Below are 20,323 nucleotides of genomic sequence, written 5' to 3' on the forward strand. Positions count from 1 at the left end.
AGCTTCTTATACAGGCATTGTCTTTTACTATGGCGCGTTACAGACCGACCCTTTGGGGCGGCCTGTAGGCGCACCTTTCCCCGCCGGATCGGGGCCTCAGCGCCCAGAGCGGCAGCCACTGAGGCCTCGATCCGCCGCTTTCCGGGGTGCGGGGAAGCGGCAAAAGGCCCCTTCTCCGCAGCCTGGAAAGGGGTGTCCTTGGGGCTTCAAGCCCCAAGGACACCCCGCGGAGGCAGGGAGAAGGAGAAAGGGGCCGTTTGGCCCCTTTCTCCTTTGGTCCGCTGGGCGCAGCCGTCTGAAGGCTGCGCCCAGCGGACCAAACCAGGAAAGAGCTCCGAAACGGAGATCCTTCCGGGGTTGCAGAAAGGGCGCCCTAGGCGCCCTGCCGCAACCCCAATACATCACAACCGCGCCGCTTCGTTTGGAGGCGGCGCGGCCGTGACGTATCGATGGCGGCGGCCGTGTGGAACGGCTGCTGCCATTTTGTGCGCGCACAGCGCGCACTAGGGTTAGGGCAGTGCAGAAGCACTGCCCTGTCTTAACCCTAGTACGCGCTCCACGGGTACTTTTAAGCCCGTCTGTAACGGGCCTAAGTTATCTTTTAATGTAACTCTAACAGGGATAGGAATTCATCCTAGATAATGAGGAAATTGAAATAGTCAAAGAGGTCTCATTCTTTGGATAAAATATGATTGGAAAGGTGACCACAGTCAAGAAATTAGAAGAAGGCTAGGATTGGGAAGGGCAGTTATGAAAGAAATGTACAAGATCCTAAAATGTAACGATCTCTCTCAGAACACCAAAGTGAGGATTGTTCTACAGTAAAAGAGATTCCACCTCAACATTAGGAAGAACTTCTTGACAGAGCTATACAACATTGAAAGTTGCTGCCTCAGAGTGTGGTGGAAATGCCTTCTTTGGTTTTTAAACAGAGGCTGGATGGCCATCTGCTGGGAGTGTTTTGAATGCTTATTCCTGCATGGCAGGGGGTTAGACTGGATGGCCCTTGGGGTCTCTTCCAACTCTGTAATTCCCTGATTCAAGCCATTGTATTCCCCATCACAAGGTATGGGTGTGAGAGCTGGACAGTAAAAAAAAACAAAAAAAAACCGGACAGAAAGAAAATCAAGTCATTTGAGATATGGTACTGAAGAAGAGTACTGAGGATACTGTGGATGGCCAAAAAGACAAATGATCAGATCAAGCCTGAACTCTCCCTGGAAGCCAAGATGACTAGGTTGGGCCCAGTAATTTGACCACATCATGAGAAGTCATGAATAAATGGGAAAGACAATTATGCTAGGAAAGGTGGAGGGCAGTAAGCAAATAGGGAGATTTCATACCAGATGAATAGACTCAATCAATAGAGGCCACAGGCCTGAGCATGCAAGACCTGAGCAAAGCAGTGGAGGACAGGGGGTCTTGGAGATGTCTCATCCACAGGATCGCCATGGGTCAAGGCTGACTTGAGGGCAGTTAGGGACAATAATTCCTTTCTCTAGCTTATCCATTCACCTTGGTTATAATCATGCCACAAATAAAGAGCTGCTACAGTTATGTTTCTAATATCCATCACTGCCCTCTAGAGGCACAACAGACTACATGAGAATTAGGGAAAGGGCTTTTGAGATTCAGGAGTGATTTATTCATCACTGCTTCCAAGCAATAAATATATTCTCAGAATCAATTGTTCTGCCTATTCTAGGAGTATCCAAGTTTCTTCACACTTTCAAGATTTTGGCTGGGAGATTTAGGTGATATAGGAAGAATTTTTATTGCAGTTGACACCTTTCTGCTTTTTGGAGTCTATAACCACCTCTCTATTTTCATAACAGTGTTGTTAAAAAAGACAACAGAGCCATCTGTTTAATCCCATAACCAACTTTTTTCCAAAGGCAAGTCCAGCCATCAGGCCAAATTACATTATGCTTTTCCTTGCAGTTTCCTGCAGCTTTTCTGGGGTTGAGAACACTGGGGACATTTTAAGTAAAACTCCTGAAAAATTCAACATTTCATAAATGGCTGTGCTTATGCTGATCCCATAATTAATAACCATTCCAAAGCTATGGCAGTGGGTACTGCCTTGCATGTGTTCCCTGCCTGCTGAAAAAGCAACCTGTTCCAGATGGTAGTGCGTGCATTTCTTGATGACGTGGTGCTCCTTTTCAGACCCGCATTGCCAATATGGGGACAGTGTCATTTTCTCTCCAATTTATTTTGCAAAGAACACACTGTTCATTTAATTTGCAAGAGGTTCAAAGCTATAATAGTGCCAGTGAAGGAAAGTGATTCCAGCAAAATGGCTTGAAGACTGTAAAAGTTTATTACTGTACTGTACATGAAGTAGGTGACAAGCAAAACAAGAGTCAGCTGCTAAAGCAGTATTCTAAACTGTCTAGCCCTTCATCCTCTTTCCAGGAGGGAAAAGGGGACAGAGCAGAGTAAAAAAAAGAGAGGTTGCCTCCAGTAAAACTTGAATTCATACAAAATATGCATCTTAAGCACAGCTTCTCTCATGCAGTGTTTTGCATTATGAAGTAAAATCTGTGCCCCCAGATAACATACCCATATTAGGCATGTTGCTGGAGGTTGCTCATGTAAAAGAAAATCCTGATGCAACCATGCTAAAGCCATGTTCAGCTATATTGTGCTCACTGGTGTTAACTACTGAGTAGATCCTCAACATTTTCCTCAGGCCACAATGACTGAAGAGCAGCAGGAGAGCAGCAGGAGAGCACCAGGCTGGGCTAGGGTGATTTAAATCATAAAGATATTGATGCAACAAGAGTTGTTATTGCTTCAGCTCCAACTTATGGAGACCCTATACTAGAGTTTTCTCAGCAAGGTTTATCCAGAAAAGTTTTATCCTTGCCTTCCTGTTAACTGAGAAAGTGTAATTTGCCCAAGGTCACATTATGGGTTTCCATGGCTGAGCAGCATTTGAACCTGATCTCCCAGAGTCCTAGTCCAAACCATTATGCTGCACTAACCATTAACAAGCATTTTAAACAACTTAAAATGTCATACGGTGTATATAGGTAACATGGCTACCAAACACACATGGTACACAGTGTCTCTTTGTTCTGAAATCATACAGAAAATGTTTCACCTACAGTATTATTTTTTTCTTGATTTCATAATTGATGTGGTTAGTTTTAGAACATAGGTTTTCATGTTGTAAGGATGGACTTTATGGAGCTTATGTACTGTTTATGCACAGTAGATATGTTTTTTAAAAATACTCTCCTCTTCCCATGCTTTATGCAAAGCTTTGATAGAACAACTCAGAAAATCCTGAAGCCAACATCTATATTATCATGTAAAGCACAACTCTGAGCTATACTACCTTATTGACATTTTTAATTATGGAAATGCAAAACTTCCAACTCTGTAGGTCTACTTACATTTTCAGGCGGGGAAGAAAATATACCCCTGCTCAGATGCAATGTGTGTTAAACTGTGTGGTTTTTTCCCATCAGGCAAATGTCTTCCCTTTGAATAGCCAGAGTCCCTCCTTACTTTTTCAGGTTACCTTTTGCTGTCTGAAAAAATGCCGTATTCAAAATCTTCATCTAAATCTTTATTGAGTTCGTCAAAGGCTTTCATGGCCGGCATCCTGTTTTTGTGGGTTTTTCGCGGCTATGTGGGCATGTTCTAGCCGAAGTTTCTTTTGACGTTTTGCCAGCATCTGTGGCTGGCATCTTCAGAGAGATCTTCATTCTCTGAAGATGCCAGCCACAGTGCTGGTGAAATGTCAGAAAAGAACTCTGCTAGAACATGGACATAGCCCGAAAAACCCACAAAAACTTTATTAAGTCACTTGCATCATCAACAAAGTTCCCTGATATTTTGTTGGAAAATGGTTAAATGTGAACTAGATGATAATACAACCAGGAAGATTCATAGCTAATATAAAACCATATCAAAGAATGATCGTCACAGTTTCCTCATCACAACTGACAGAAGATCTTGAATCAGTTGCTTCTAGGTTATGTCCTTGGCACAGCCTGGAAAAGTTATATTTTAGGGACCAAAACTCTCAGGGATCATGCTGGTTGAGGGATTCTGGTGAGTTGTGATCTAAAAAAGTAACTTTTCCCAAGCTCAGGTCCCACATCTAAGCCCCTTGGACATTTTAATCAATTGCTAGGATAATAAGGTCAAACTAGCACAAAGATAATAACACCAAAGATGACAGGAATAAAATTCAAAACAACCTTGGTAGAATGGAAAAGTTGTCCAAAGCCAATAAAATGAAATTCAACAAAGATAGTTTAATTATAAAGTGGGCAATATATAAATAATCAAATTCACATGTATAGAATGGTCTGGAGGACATTGCAGGAGTACTCAGGATTGTAGCAAATCACAAGATGAATGTGAGTCAGTGGTATGAGGAAGCTGCAAAAAAGACTAATGCAATTTCAGACCACAGTAACAGAACCCTAATTTTCTGATCATTATAAGTAAGAAGTCTATTTTATTTTACATTATTTATTTATTGAACTGAATTAGTCCACATCTGGTATAGTGTGCTTTGTTACTGCACTTTAAAAAGGACGCAGACAAGCCGGAAGGAAGCCCAACAAAGGTGGTCAAGAACATGGAAAACAAGTCCAGTGGAAACTGGTTGTACATATTTAGCCTGGTGAAGAAAAGACTGGAAGGAGATATGATAGCACTCTTCAAATATCTGAAAGAACAGGGTGAGACTTGTTCTCAGCTGCCCCAGAGCACAGGACTAAATATAAAGAGACAAAATCTCACTTGAACATCAGGAAAAACAAGATGAACAGTTTGACAAAGGAACCAGAGTTACATTTTGGACTACAACTCCCAGGATCCAGCTAATTCAACCCTCTGGGGGACTGGGAATTTTAGTCAAGAGAAAGTCCCAATTACCAAGCTTTGAAACAAATCATTTACTAGAGAGTTGATGGGCTCTCCTTCCCTAGAAGCAAGGAGGGACCAGAAAGTCATCTGTTAAGAGATGCTCTAGCTCTGGATTCTCTACATGGATTGTGTGGCCTTCAAAATCACTCCTTAGACTCCGTGTTTTCCCAAAATGAAAGCTACAAAATAGGAGGGCTGCTTTAATACTTAGTTTCAGATCCCGTGGTGTGGGGAATGTTAAACCCCAGTCCCACTCTATGCAGCGACAGAGAAAATTACAGAGAGAGCTCACACAAAGAGAGACGAGAAGCAGAAGTTCTTCAAACCCCCATCCCAAAATAATAATGCTCCTGTCCCACACAGGCCTGGCCTCTTTCCACTAAGGCTGTGGCTCCAGTGGCTTTGCCAGGAGAACTGCTGACTTGGGGAATACCCAGTCAAATACTTCTAAAAAAGACTTCTCTGAAAGGAAGGCCCGGTTAGAGTCGCAGAGCCTGCATGCAGGAGATGGAGCATTGCTGTTTCCACCTCTTCCTTCAAGTAAGGAAAGCCAATGGTGGGAGGGACATCACCTGCTCCTCTTCCTACCATCACCCCTACAACATGAAGGCCATTCACTCCTTTGGGAGTCCTACATCAACAGACATGTAACTTGGGCTTCTCAAACCAGGCAAACCCACAGAATCCAAGTGTCTAACTCATCAGGCAATAAGACACTGATATCTGGCTTTCTAGCAGTCCTGTCCCAACCCATTTTGTTGCCTTGGGTAGAACAGGAAAAGGTACTCATCCCATCAAGACACAACCCACCTAAACAGTACCTGAATGGTTATTTTGGCCCATGAGGCAACAAATCCCACAAGTGTCACTTTCCTTCTCTGGCAAAACAAATACATCAACAACAAAGTAAAACAAAACATAATTTCATGACACCAGGCTATCTGTTGCCTGTGGTGGCTCCTTCACTCTGCCTGCCCTTCACTCTGTCTAGTCCTCATTCCCTAGTTTTGCTTTTCCTCCTCAAAGGTCAAGAAGGTTTTGTTTCCTTTTCAGAGTATGGGTGCTCCTCTTAATCCCTGGAATGCCATCATGGTGTAGTGGTTTGAGTGTTGGACTATGTCTCTGGAGATCAGGGTTCGATTCCCAGCTCAAATATTAAAAACCTACTGGCGAGTTTATCACACGGGAGGGATCCTGTGCAAAAATGGGATTTAAAGTGAAAAAAACCCTGCAAAAGCAGATTTATTATCAGATGACGTCCGGGTTAACCCAACATTAACCCAGACAGAAAGTAGAAAAGACATGTAGAAGCGGAATTGATTTTCAGACGACGTCATTGTTAAGGTGCATTAAAGCAACATTAACCCGGCTAGAAGGTTGACAAAATGCTATTATTTTTACTTCTGGAAAAATCTCGAAAGTAAAAAGAATCGCATTTTGTTGACTTTCTAGCTGGTTTAATGTTGCGTTAACCTGGTGTATCTGAAAATCAACTTCACTTTTGTGCGTCTTCTTAGCGGGGTTGGGGTTTTAAATCCTGTTTTAAATCCTGTTTCTGCATGGGATCCCTCCTGTGTGATAAACACCTAGGGCAAGTCGCACACTCTCAGCCTCAGGGAATGGCACTAGCAAACCCCCTCTGAAGGTACCTGCCAAGAAAGCCCGATGATAGGCGTGCCTTAGGGTCGCCGTAAGTCAAAAATGACTTGGAGGCACACAACAGCAACAACAAAATTCCTGTCCCAATTCCTCGACACCTTAAAGTGATAGAGGTTGGGACTTTCTGTGTTTGGGGATGAAGGCCACTTTGTTTGTTGGGGAGGAGAGGGCTGAAGGCCGAGGGCCCTTAAACTCTTTCCCAGTTTTGAATGTTGCTCTCTCACAAGTAATCTACCTGTGCCAGGTGGGCACCTTGAGGAAATTCCTCTGGATGGATTCTCAGGGTTACTGAGAGTGATAAGGAGCCTCTTTATGGCACACTTTCCCCCTCCATCCTATCCTTTCCATGGAGGGTGGGGAACAGACCGGGTGGCTCTATCCACATCCTGAGGGGAGATTTTGGAGGTGAATTAAGGGCACATGTCAAGAGAAGAAGCCATGCCAAAACAAGACGGTTACTGTAGCAAACCAGTGTTTCAGAGGGCATGGGTATTGACTTGGGGGGGGGGGGGGGCTGAAAGGTTCCCTTCTCTCCCTGAGAGCCCCCTGGCTCTCCCATGAAGAGACCATGTGCCCAAGTCTCCTCAGTCAAGAAAGGGCAGTCCTGAGGCCAGAGTTGGAAGCCCACCTCACCCACAGCCCTGGCCTCCCCTCTGCTTTCTAACTTTCTTCCTTGCCTTTCTCTCCTCTTTCCTTGTGGAAGGCCACTGCTCTTGTGTGCCTTCAGGTCCTTCTCAGCTTACGGCGACCATGGGGTTTTCTTGGCAAGGTTTGTTCAGAGGAGGTTTGCCCTTGCTTGCCCCTGAAGCTGAGAGAGTGTGACCTGCCTAGGTGGCTGTCATGGCCGAGCTGGGGATCGAACCCTGGTCTCCAGAGTTGTAGTCTGACACTCAAACCACTCCACCACCCGTATCTTTACCAAGGATACCAGTAACCCTGGGCAAGTCACACTCTCTCAGCCTCAGGGAAAGGCAAAGACACATCTGAACAAAGCTGGACATGGAAGCTCCACAATGCTTTTGCCTTAGGGTCGAGTTCAAGGCACACAACACACACACAAAGTCTCACTACTGATAACTAATGGGCAACAGCCAATAACCATTCCCTAATTTCATAGAATCCTAGAGCTGGAAGAGACCCCAAGGGCCACCCAATCCAACCCCATTCTGCCATGCAATCAAAGCACGCCTGACAGATGGCCATCTAGCTCTGTTTAAACACCTCCAAGGAAGAAGTCTCCACTCCACTGTCCAACAGCCCTTACTGTCAGGATAGAAGTTCCTCCGAATGTTGACCTGGAATCTCTTTTCCTGGAGCTTGCATCCATTGTTCCGGGTCCTAGTCTCTGGAACAGCAGAAAACAAGCTTGCTCCCTCCTCAATATGACACCCCTTCAAATATTGAAACAGGGCTATCATCTCAGCCCCTAACCTTCTCTCCTCCAGGCCGAACCTCCCCAGCTGCCAGTGGGCCAGGAGACTTGGACTGGCAAAGGGGGCTGAGCAGAGCCAAGGAGGACAAGGCACCCTCAAACGGAGGGGCTTCCAGGGGAAACGGGACCAAAGAGGAAAAGGCACCCCTCCAAAGTCACCCAGGGCTTCTCAGGTGCTGCTCCAAAGGGGAGGGCGTCGTGGACCTTCCTCCTGGGGCCGAGAGGCTGGGATGGAGGAGGCGCACCCACCTGCCTCCCAGCTTCTTCTCCTCTCGGGGGGCCCAGGGGTCCCAGCAAGCCCAGAGCCCCGCGGCTGCTGCGGCTTCTGCTGCTGCTGCTGCTGCTTGTGCTGCTGGTTGCTTGGACTACTAGGCAGAAGGGCTGGCCCCTCTCTCGCTCTCTCATCACTGGCTCCAAAGGAGGAGGAGGAGGAGGAGGAGGAGGGCCTGCTGCTGCTGCTGCTGCTGCCGCCTGGTCCCCGCAGAGGAGAAGGGCAGCAGCGGAGGAAGGGAGCAGGAGGAGGAGGAGGGAGAGGCGGCAGCAGGGGCCCCAGCCAGCAGCGCCCAGCCCTGGGTCCTTGCCCGGGAGGGAGAGGGAGGAGGAGGAGGCCCTGGCCCAAGGAAAGCCCCGGGAATAGACGACACTCAAGCTTCTTCTCAGGCATCATGCCCAAATGGAGGACGCCGGGCAGGAGGATGGAGGACAGCAGCCGAGAGAATCTAAAGACACTCCTAGAAATAGAGAGTCCTGCTCCTTAGTCAGGCTCAAAAGGGAGGACGAGGGAGGACAGGACCCGATCAAAGCTCCCGACACTCCTAGAAAGAGAGGGTCCCCTTCTTCAGAGTCCTCAGCCTCAAAAGGGAGGACGGGGAAGGAAACAGGGAGGACACTGGACCCAATGAAATCTAAAACCAAAAACTCTCCTACTATAGAAATATGCCTTCATGCTTGTGAGCGATGCCCAGAATGGAGGACGGGGAAGAAAAGGGGAGGACGTGGCCACATAAAAGCTTGAGGCACCGACAGAAATGTAAGAATGACATTTCAACCTTCTGCCCGGGAGGAAGTCCGAAATGTCCTCCATTCTGAGCGTGAATTTCAATTTCTAGGAGTGTTTGGAGCTTTTCTTGGTCCCTGTCCTCCATTTTTCCTCGAATGTCCTCCATTTTGTGGTGCCTTGTCCTCCTTTGCAGTTAGGACACCTGTTCCCCCTGCTGTCCTGCAGAAGGGACACAAGCATTCACCTTTGGGTCCCCTTTCTGTTCCTAGTATATATTTATAGACACACACACAGACACAAATGTAAAGAGCCATTCAAAGACACAGGGCTTGATCACATGGGGATTTAAACATCCATTATCCTGTGAAAATGGCGCAATCGCAAATAACATTTTCATACAGATCACAATTAAAGAGCCATTATCCTGGGAATAAACAGGCAATAAACAGCAACAAATCATTGACAGGATTTCCTTGTGAATGATTTGTTGCAGTTTATTGCCTCTTTAGACCCAGGATATTGGCAGTTTAATCGCAACGTTGTGTGAAAATATTAATCACAATTACACCATTTTCACAGGATAATCAATGTTTAAACACCCGATTTTCCCCATGTGATAAAGTCCATCGGCTGTGTTCATCTGGAGAATCAGGATGCCAAGGGACCTTGCAGCACCTTTGAGACTAACTGATATGACTGAAAAGTATGGCATCGTCCCCAAATCCACAAAACACTGCTATATCTTTATTGGGCCAACCAATATGCGCATTATACCTATGGCGAGCTTTCAAAGCACTGCTGGCTTCTTCATCAGGCAAAGGTGTTAAAAATCATATAGGAGAAAGAAAGAAGGGAAGAAAGAAAGAAAGAAAGAAAGAAAGAAAGAAAGAGTTGACAGTATTAGTCTTATGTATCTGGTCAAGATGTCAGCCAACACAGCTACCCCTGGATATGTTTTCTCAAAGGATAGAAGTTGGTAGTCTTTCTAGACATGAGCCTAGTTCCTCTGCTCCTGACTTCTCTCTTTCAGTTAGTCTCAAAGGTGCTGCAAGGTCCCTTGGCATACCTTCATTGAGTCAGTAGCCCCTTCTCTGTCAGACACAACAAACTACAAATCTCAGAATTCCTTAGCCTTGAGCCATGGCAGTTAAAGTAGTGTCAAACTGCATGATTTCTGCAGTACCGATGCAGCCATAGAGTAAGAGACCCAGAACAAGACATGGGGAGAATAAGAGCCTGCTGGGTCTAACCTAAGGCCTGTCTAATCCAGCTTTCTGATCCCAGAGAAAGGTCTACCTTTCATGCTGGCAATAGATATCTCTTTTCGACGTGACACACACAGGCACATGGGAAAATTTTTTTCCAGAAGATCCCACATTGCCCTTGTTCCACATTACCCTTGTGAACACAGAGCCTTTGAAGAGAGATACAGAGTTGTCGTGACTATGGGAATTAAATATTTTGTCTAAGTGTGTGTCTGGTATTGTAAATCAGAGGAAGGTTTGCCTTGTTGCTTGCATTGTGGAGAAAAGAAGCCCAGATTATCTAAGAAATGCTGAGCTTCTCCTGATGCTCTTCTCCCTTTTGTGCCACCAGCTTCCAAGATCTGTTTGGAGAGAACCTGGGAGAGGGCCTTCTCAATGGCAGCTCCCAAATTATGGAATTCACTTTGGAGGGAGCCTAAACTAGACCTCTGCTTGTTGTCCCTCTCCCAGCAAACAACGACCTTGCTATTTTGTCAGGCTTTGGCCAGTGCTTGCCTGATACAGAGAATGTTTTTAAATAGGATTGATGGATTTCTTAATGTTTATATTTTATTTATTATTATTACTGAAGAATTTTAAACTATTCTAGCTAAATGTATTTTAATATGATGCCCAGATTAATTTCTGTTTTCAATGTGGAATTTATTTTATGGATGTTTTACAGTTTTGTTGTGTGCTTTCGGGTGACTTCCAAGTCATGACTATCCTAATCTTGAGCTTTTCTTGGCAAGATTTATTCAGAGGTTGTTTGCCATAGCCTTCCTCTAGGCTGAGAGAGTGTGACTTGCCCAAGGACACCAATGGGTTTGCATAATGAGTGGGAGTTCAACCCTTGGTCTCTTAGAGTCCTAGTCCAACACTAAAACCACTACACTGCTGATACTCTCTATCTCTCTCTCTCTCTCTCTCTCTCTCTCTGTGTGTGTGTGTGTGTGTGTGTGTGTGTGTGTGTGTGTTGGAAGGCACTTTGGATCTCAGTTAAAGGATACAAATCTAATAAATGCATAATCATTTCCTGTATTGTTATGTATTTTATATGTATTATCCTACTAGAGAGGCAGGCTAGCTCCAACTGGCCTCCCTGGAAGATGATTAACCATCCATTAAGCCAACCCCTCCCTCCAGTCCATCTGCCTTGGTCCAGGCCTCGGAGGTAGAGAAGAACTGCAGGCCCTCATCCCCTTCCCCACCACCACTCCCTTCTCCTTCTGTGTCGTGTCTTTCTAGATTGTAAGCCCAAGGGTAGGGAACCGTCCAATTAAAAAGACTGTATGTACAGCGCTGTGTAAATTTACAGTGCTTTATAAATAAAAGTTAATAATAATGATGACAAATAGCTTTTCCAGAGCTTGGAAAAGTTACTTTTTGAATGATGCCTCACAAATCCTGTACCTGAAGCTAGTTTATACACACAGAGAACCCCCCCGTAAGTACAGTCCTCTCCTTTCTCTCCCACCCTGGTCTCACTTTCCAGTGATGGTGGTGGGGCTGGGGAGAGGATGCACCCACCCACTGTGTCTTACTCCCAGAGAAGGGCCTCCTTTTGCTAAAGCTCTATGACCCCAGTATTTGCTATTTCCATTGTCCATTCTTGGGCCTCCTTTGCAAGAGCAATTGGGGGTGGAACAGGCACAGGGCCCCTCTGACCTTGCATTCTGCTAACAGAGGCTCAGTCTTTGGCACAGGGTTCTGGGAAAGTTCATGGCTGCTAATGCAGCCTGTTCTTACTGTAAGGCATTCTCTCAGCCTCCCACTCTTGGACACGGGCCTTTGCTTATATGTTCTCCCTCCCCCGCATCCCCATTCCATCCCATCCCATCCCAACATCTTGTAGAACAGGTTATTGGCCTGTAAGCCTTCTGGGTGCTGTTGTTAATTCAGGTTTCTCCTAGCTGAGGTGATCAACAGGGCGCTAGTCTGCTTACTGCTTCTTAGGAAGCTCAGCTATAATTCTGTGGCATCTATGTCTGCCTCTCTTCCTCTTCTCCCGTGTATATAGGCCACCCCTTTTGCTATATACTTACAAAAAACAAAGATAACTACAGTTCTCCATGGTGGTGGTGGGGAGAAGGAATCTAAAACTCCATAGCTGGACAACACCGTGTGTGTGTGTGTGTGTGTGTGTGCTTTCAGGTTGCCTTGACTTACAGTGACCCCATTAATTTCATAGGGTTTTCTTAGGCAAGGAATACGCATATGTGGTTTTACCAGTTCCATCCTCTGAAATATAGCCTAAAGCACCTGATATTTGCTGGTATTCTCTCATCCAAGTACAAACCAGATACCCTGCTTAGCTTCCAAGATCAGACGGGAATTGGTACCTTTAGGGTATTTAAGCTGGGCAACATCTTTATTAGAATTAAAATAACACAAAAGGGTAGATGAGCTTTAGAGTTATTTTATATACTTTTTTCCAGCTGGAAATAGACAAGGGTTGGTGGCCTGAAAGAGAGTATTGTCCAAATGAGCTGAAAGAAACAGCCTTGCCTCATTTTGGAACTCACCTGTTTAGACAATGCACATGGCCGAAAAGGGAAGGAAACAAAGGGAAGTACCATTTCTCCAAAGCTAGTTCTCTGTACATTTCTTGAACAGAATGTTGCATGCATATCGTTGTGTCCTTGCTTGCTTGCTTGTCCTGGATGTTCCAGGATGTGTGTGGGATGAAATTATTTTGGCAAGATGAGAAGGGCTGCTGATATGTCCTGCTCCTGTGCAAAAACATCCAGCAAACTGATCCCAAGAGCTTTTCTGTCAAAGGGATAGTCTCTACTATGATTTTAAAATGTTTCACTGTCTCTTGTGGTCCTGAATCCACATGTCTGATGAATTCACAGACAGGGGCATAAATCCTCCTTGATTGGATGGTTCTTCTCTAGCTGGATGCTAGCTTTGATGTATTATCTAATGGGACAAAAATGAAGATCATACTACTACTACAACTCAAGTGCTATCAACTATTTAGGTGTCTGTTAGACAACCACTTTGGCATTCTGTAATTTTTACACAAGAATGCTGTTATGAATAAATTTGTACAGAGTTGGATATCACAGTACAATATTGTAACACTATTATTCTACTTTAACCGCTATGGCTGCCTCCTGTAAAATGGGGGACATTCTCAGCCAGAGAGCCCTTCAGCCTCGCTAAGCTACAAACCCCACATTTCCACAGGAGGCAGCTATAGCCATTAAAATAGAATAATAGCACTATGACAGCGTGGTGTGATACCAACCTAAACTTGATATTTATGAATAAGTGGATAACTCTTTACATTTTTCTGCAGCTTTGGGAATATCTGGCAATCTAAAAAAAATGCTTGATCCATTTTAAATATTGCAGTGCTATCACTCCAGCTTTTCTTTCATTGAAACCATAAATGAAATCATCAGCATCAATCCAGGAATGCTGAATACATTTCCTATTAGTAACAAAAGCTAGCCAAGTTATTTTGGTAAAATTGCACATGTGTTTCTGTCCATCCCTAGTAGTAAAAATGCAATAATAATTAAGTAAATAAAAAGTTGCTGCACTTTCATGACACCTACAATCCAATGCCTGAAAAGGCTGCCTCACACTTTGCCAAATGGTAGGGTCAGCCCTACACACGTTCAGTCTGTCTGCCTTCTCAAAGCAAGATTTAGAAAAACAAATGGAGAAAAATGCTTCTGAGAATACCTTGAGATAAGTAATGATTACATATCAAAAATTATACAAACTTTGCCTTACCACACCCTCACAGCTCCCTTGTTTAAAAACAGAGAGAAAGACTGAGCTTTGAAATCTCTATGACTCACTGAAGATAGTCAGCTCTCCACTTTCCTCAGCTGAGTAAGAAAACAAAATACATGAAAACCATGCAAACTGCACATGCTTCTTGTTGTGTACATGTGCACTGCATATGTCCTGGAAAAGGGGAACCAATTGTGGTTTTTCAGTAAAACAGACACATCTGCAAGCAATTACTATGTGATTCCGTATGTCATATTGACTACTTTTTTCTCCATTGAAGCATCCTCTGTGTATAATGTGTTAACGTCACATGGGGTCCTAAGACTGCTTGGCTACCACACACATGCAGGCATTCTATTTATATTCTGTAGTTAAAGCTGCACATCAAATTGTTTTGTACATGTACGTGGCTAACTAGAGACTATTAACGGGATAGTAGGTTTTCAAGAAATAGGTGGCATTGTCTGTTATACCATTAAAAGGGGGAAAGGAAGGGAAAGTAATTTAGCAGCACTTTAACACTAAATGATCTCAGCATGAACTTTTGTGGATTTAAATTCACTCCTTTAGGTGCACTGATGGAGTGATATTAAAACTTCAGATATTTAAGCAGAGGTGTATAGCTGATGTGGCAATTGATGTAAATCTATGTATTAATATACATAGTGTGCCACAACATAACAAAATAACATGTAAGAAATAACATGTACAATGAGTGAGAATCCTGCAGTCTTTCAGATGCTGTTGCCTGCAATTGCCATCATTCCTTGTCATTGGATATAATGACTTGAGCTGATGAGTCCTGTAGTTCAACAATATCTGGAATGCTGTATTATTCCCATCCCTCCTGTATAGTAATCACTTCCTTTAATAGTGAACTTAGGGGTTGAGGGAAAACAGAAATGATGCCAAAATGGGCAATTAAGAAATCAGGGGGAAGCATTACCATTCGTTGGAGAATGTCAGGGGTGCCAGATTAGATTTTTTAAATTAAAAATGTGGATGTGGTTCTAGCTGTTAACTGCCTCCTTGTTGACTTTGGCTTATGCTAACTGTATAAATAAGAGACCTCCAAGGCACACTATTAACATCAGCCCTGCTAAGGCCTTACAGACTCAGGCTGTGGTTTCCCTGATTCAGTCTACTCATCTGTAGTGTGGTCTTCCCTTCTTTCTACTTCCTTCCAGCTTATTATCTTTTCTAGTGAGCGCTATCCTATAACATGGCCAACATATACCAGTCTCAAGCCATTATCATACATGGCTTTTAAACTGCGATTTCCCTGGAAAGCAAACAGCATCAGCAATGTTGATTGTACAATGCCACTCCCCACCCATAGCTGCTACAGAGTTAGAATCATAGAGTTGAAAGAGACCACAAGGGTCATCCAGTCTAACACCCTGCCATGCAGAAACTCTCAATCAAAGCATTCCCGACAGATGGCCATCCAGCCTCTGTATAAAAACCTCCAAAGGAGTTAAGGGAGAAATTGGGAAGGGAGTGCAATGAAGGCAGCAGCCCCAGTTGCACGAATGAAAAACAATGCAATGATGGCTGCTATAAAACCAGTATGCTGCCATTTTTAATTTTTTTGGCAAGATAGTGGCTGGTGTGATAAAGCCTATTGCGTCATCTTTGCTTCTTGGGAAAATTCAGGACTGATTTGTTCTGGGACCCATTTCTTTGTCTTTTTAGGAGTCCACAGTATCAGTAGAACTTTCTCCCGCCCAGCACCACATCTCAAGTAAGTTGATTTTCTTCCTCTGAACTTACTTCACTATCCAGCTTTCACACCCATACATACTGGGAATACTATAGCATGGGTCATCCTGATCTTAGTATTCGATTATGTATCTTTACACTTCAGGATGTTGTCTAATTCTTTCACAGCTGACCTTCCAAGTCCTAGTCTTCTTCTGATTTCTTGACTGCAGTCTCCATTCTGATTAATGGTTGAGGCAAGGTATGAAAAATCTTCAACTATTGCAATGTCTTCATTATCTACTTTAAAGTCAGGTAAATAATCTGTGGTCATTTTTGTTTACTTAATGGATGTGGTGCATATAGCCAAAGCCCAACACAAATGATGAGTGTTGACTACCAGCAAGTAATAAGAAATAGAAAGGGACGGAGGCAAGAACAGAATGACCTGCTAGAGGGAAACATGGCCAAGTGGATCAAAGAATATCTTGCAACATTTTGTTGCAGGTTCTACTCTATCTATGCATCTCAGTGCATTTGGGGAAGTAGACTGTAGTCTACAAAAGCTTATGCTGCCAACTTCTTTCTTTCATTTAGGAGTTTATCACACTGGGGAAAAGGGCAGGAGCATCACGGGATTCTCCCATCGCACGATTTGGCAAAGATTATCACATGACATTGTGTGACATCGCAAATATCTTACAATTATTCTCTGAATAAAGAGGAATTATAACATTGCTTTTTATTCACGGGAGTCTCAAAGGTGCTACAAGATCACTCTACATACTGATTCTACAGACTAACACAGCTATATCTTTGAATGCTATCATATAAAACAACATTAAAAATTTTTAATGGATTGTCACATAATTTGATCTCATATGCAAGCCTGCCCTATGTATGTTTATGCAAACTTATGCCCCACAATTCAGTGAAGTTCACTCCCTAGTGATGTGAAGAGGACCACAATCTTGTTATCAGAAGAAGACTAATGGGAAAGTAATGTGGATCATGAAAGCATGGTCTAATTTCAAAGATACAGAATAAATGTTTTAACTAGAAAATAGCCTGCTTTACCTGTCTTTCATCTATCTGGCTATATACATGTAAAGCAGCTCATCTGTACTAGGATGTGTTTCTCCCACCCAATTGTTTGTTAATGGCATTGAGGTTATGACAGATGTTAATGCTTTTTACATTTCCATTCCTTCTTACCTCATTAATTACATCTTCTCCCACAAACTTGTGTATAAATGTCTGCCAGCTGAGGCAAAACCCCATACTTCTGATAAAGTGTACTGTAGTCCATAAAAGCTTATGCCAAGAGAAATGTGTTTGCATTTCAGAGTAGATACTGTTGCCTAGATAATGGTAGATACTATATCCTGCTATTTTTGCTGTAGAAATCTAATAAAGCTACCCTCTTGAAAACCTTAAAAGGTATTCCTAGGCGTAAGGAAAAGAATTCAAAGCAAGTGTTAACCTAATGTGGCAAATTGAAGATGCTGTCGGCATTCAAGTTGTTTCCAAGTAATAGTGGCCATAAGGCAAACTATCAAGGGTTTCCTTAGCAAGATTTGTTCAGAGGGGGTTTGTCTTTGCCTTCCTCGGAGTCTGAGAGAGTGTGACTTGCCCAAGGTCACCTAGCAGGTTTCCATGGCTGAGCAGATTCAGCCCCTGGTTTCCACAGTTGTAATCCGACACTCAAACCACCACATCATGCTGGCTCTCATATGCCTTTAAAGTAGTGTTGTTTATTTATTGTTTTTACTTTGTTGAGGTATTTTTATTTTGGGGTGCTTTTTTGCATTTTATTGCATTGCATGTAATTGTATGTAATCCCTTGGAGGACTCAGGTGGTTTGAAAAGCAATACATAAATACTTTTAATAATTAATACTAAATAAATGTCTCCCTCTTATGTTTTTTAAAGGAGCTCAGTAATACTCTATACTCTGTTACATTTGCACAGCAACACATACTCAAGATTAAGAGGACACCTCATAAAATAGCCTCTGCTCAAAAAATGTCAGAATGTTCCAGTTATCAGAGCTGTTAGAGAGGACTACAAGTCTGTATAAGTCTCAGTAAAAGACAAATAAAAACAAGTGCATCTCATATTAAGTAACCAATTAGCATATATTGTAGTCTAAAAAGAGCAAGCTGCTTTCATGGAATTGGGTTCAGATAACTTCATGGAATTTCTGGAATGCTGGGCTGAAAAAATGCATTCTTTTACAGCTTCTAAATTGTAACATTTAAAGCAAGATTGGAGGCAAGAATTCTTGCAGTCCGTGCCTCTGAATAATTTTGCATATCTGCAGCTTTAGAAGTTGGTAATAGAAATTCTGTTGACACAAGCCTTCACAAGGTCACAGTCCAACACAGTTAAATGTATTTATGGCCATTGCAATCAATGAGCTTAAAGCATGCTTAATGTTTTGTTGAGCCCTGGCCAATATTTTTAAACTGGCTTCAGTTTACTCTATTTTAAGAATGGGTACCAGACAGACAGCTGGTATTGTACCAAACCAAATAGGTATAATTGAGAGGTATGCTTCAGCACAGTGTATAAATTCAATTACATTTTAGACAGTGGTGCATATTCTAAGAAAATGAGTGAACTAAAAAAGTAGCATGCATATTCTAAATTTATAACATGTTAATAATGCACACAAATTATTCAGTGACAAAAGTGGGGGTTCAAAACTATTTCCCTGGACTTATTGACTTAATTAATACTTTGTATTAGAACCTTGATAAACAGAAAAGGCAGCAGAGAAAACTATGCCACCGCAAACATGGACGGAATAAATAACTTTCTTAATTTGTCGCAACACATTGCTCAAACAATTGTCATAAAAGCACGTAGGTTATACGACATAACCAACCCTGTCACACCAGACACAAAATAAAAGCCAGGTATGTCCTTTCTAATTTACATCTACTTGTTTGGACTGAGGAGGCAGAACAGCGGCATTCACAGGGTGACAAATCTGTGACCCTCCAGATGCTGAAGAACTGCTACTCCCACCATCCTTCAGTACTGGCCAGGCTTGCTATGAATAATGGGAACTGGACTACAACAACTGCTGGGACACTGGTTCCAAGCTGTGCATTCAACTGACACAAAAAGCAGAGAGATAATCATACTTGGCTAGGAGCACAGCTTTCTCACTTAATGGGTGGTGGTAGCAGAATAGTAGTATAAATGCAGGAGACAGCTAATCCTTTATTTCAGAAATCTAGTACTGTAAAAAAAAAAGAGGACCACTTCTTTACTAGATGGGAATATAGTGTAGAGAATGGTGCACTGGTTAACTATCTGGTTTAGAATGGATCTGCCGCTCTCTCTTTCTTAAGCTTACAGGGTTGTTGTGAGGATAACTGGATACATATAAATAGTGTGTGTATGTACACACACACACACACACACACACACACACACACAGGAACAGCCAGCATTGTGTAATGGTTTGAGCACTGAACTATGAGTCTGGACACCAGGGCTCAATTCTGTGCTTGGCCACGAAAAACCACTGGTTGGAAATGATTTGAAGGCACACAACAATAACAAACAACACAAGAGAAAGAGAGACAGAGAGTAAATAATGGTCATGCAGGCAGGACAGAGAGTAAATAATGGTCATGCAGGCAGGAAAATGGTTGTAAGGGGAAGAAGCCTGCCCAACCACATTGTAAAAACTGGCCAAGAGATGTGAAGATGTTCCTTAGTGATATCACAGCACCTGGAAACAAGCAGCTTTGGCTGATAGGTGGACGATGTTCTACATAGGTTCCCCTGAGTTACACTCCTCCTTAGCTGTATCCCAGATGCCTGGCTGGCTCCCAAATAAATGAAAACAAAATTCTTTTGAAGGTTCCAGTTTTCCAATCATGGTTGCCAATAATAACAAGTTCTATCCAACTTCAAGCAGCTTTGCACTTTCCACCTTTCTGCCTCTTATCAGCAGAGCCACGAGGACAACTGCACAGACAATGACCTTCACTCTGACCTTGATGCACCCTGAATCATGTGCACCTTGGCAGCAGAGGGGCTCCTGTGGCCAGCTAAGCAACTACCCAAGGTGGTCTCTGTCTGTCTGCCTATATGTCTCTCTCTCTCTCTCTCTCTCTCTCTCTCTCTGAATTCTGGGATTCTCTTAGCTGTTGCAAGTGAAATTGTGAAAATCAGGGAGTGATGGTGATCTCCTGGGATTTTGAGAAGGAAAGTGTCTTACCTCTACAGTATTGATTTGAACCATGCCATATTTGTTAGAAGTCAGCCATGTGTAATGCTTGTATGCTTCACTTCACACTTTCTGTAACCTTGGTGGTGAAATCATGGAGAAAGAGAGAGGTGAGGGAATGATAGTGACCACTGTATAAATAAATGTAAAATGAAAATTACATTTCCCATTGGCAGAAAAGAAAGCACTAATGTGCCCTTGAGAGTGGAAGTCCCGGCTGGCTAATCTTTTTTCAGGCAGAAGAGGAAAGACAATTCATGAGCTTTATATCTGTTCTGGGGAGAAAGAGGCAGGCCCATTATCTCATCCAGTTGCTGTAGCTTAACTTCTGTTTCCCTCTTGGCAAATGGGAGTTTGTTGCCTGGGAGGCCGCCGCTACAAGAAAAACAGGA

The 20,323-nt window shown here is 43.3% G+C and overlaps 1 protein-coding gene across 2 annotated transcripts in view; it reads right to left on the reverse strand.

Moving 5' to 3' along the window:
- The window catches only part of SEMA3B (semaphorin 3B), a 108,575-nt gene extending 100,160 nt beyond the window's left edge, over nucleotides 1-8,415 (reverse strand). The window contains exon 1 of one of the 2 annotated variants that reach the window (XM_042451882.1): nucleotides 8,234-8,415. The gene's annotated coding sequence lies outside the window, so the exon portion shown is untranslated. Of the gene's footprint in view, nucleotides 1-8,143 lie in introns of both variants that reach the window. The other variant, XM_042451884.1, reaches the window with a different exon arrangement.
- Nucleotides 8,416-20,323: the final 11,908 nt, after the last annotated feature.

Source organism: Sceloporus undulatus, chromosome 2, assembly GCF_019175285.1.
Source record: "Sceloporus undulatus isolate JIND9_A2432 ecotype Alabama chromosome 2, SceUnd_v1.1, whole genome shotgun sequence".
In the NCBI taxonomy this organism is placed as follows: Eukaryota; Metazoa; Chordata; class Lepidosauria; order Squamata; family Phrynosomatidae; genus Sceloporus; species Sceloporus undulatus.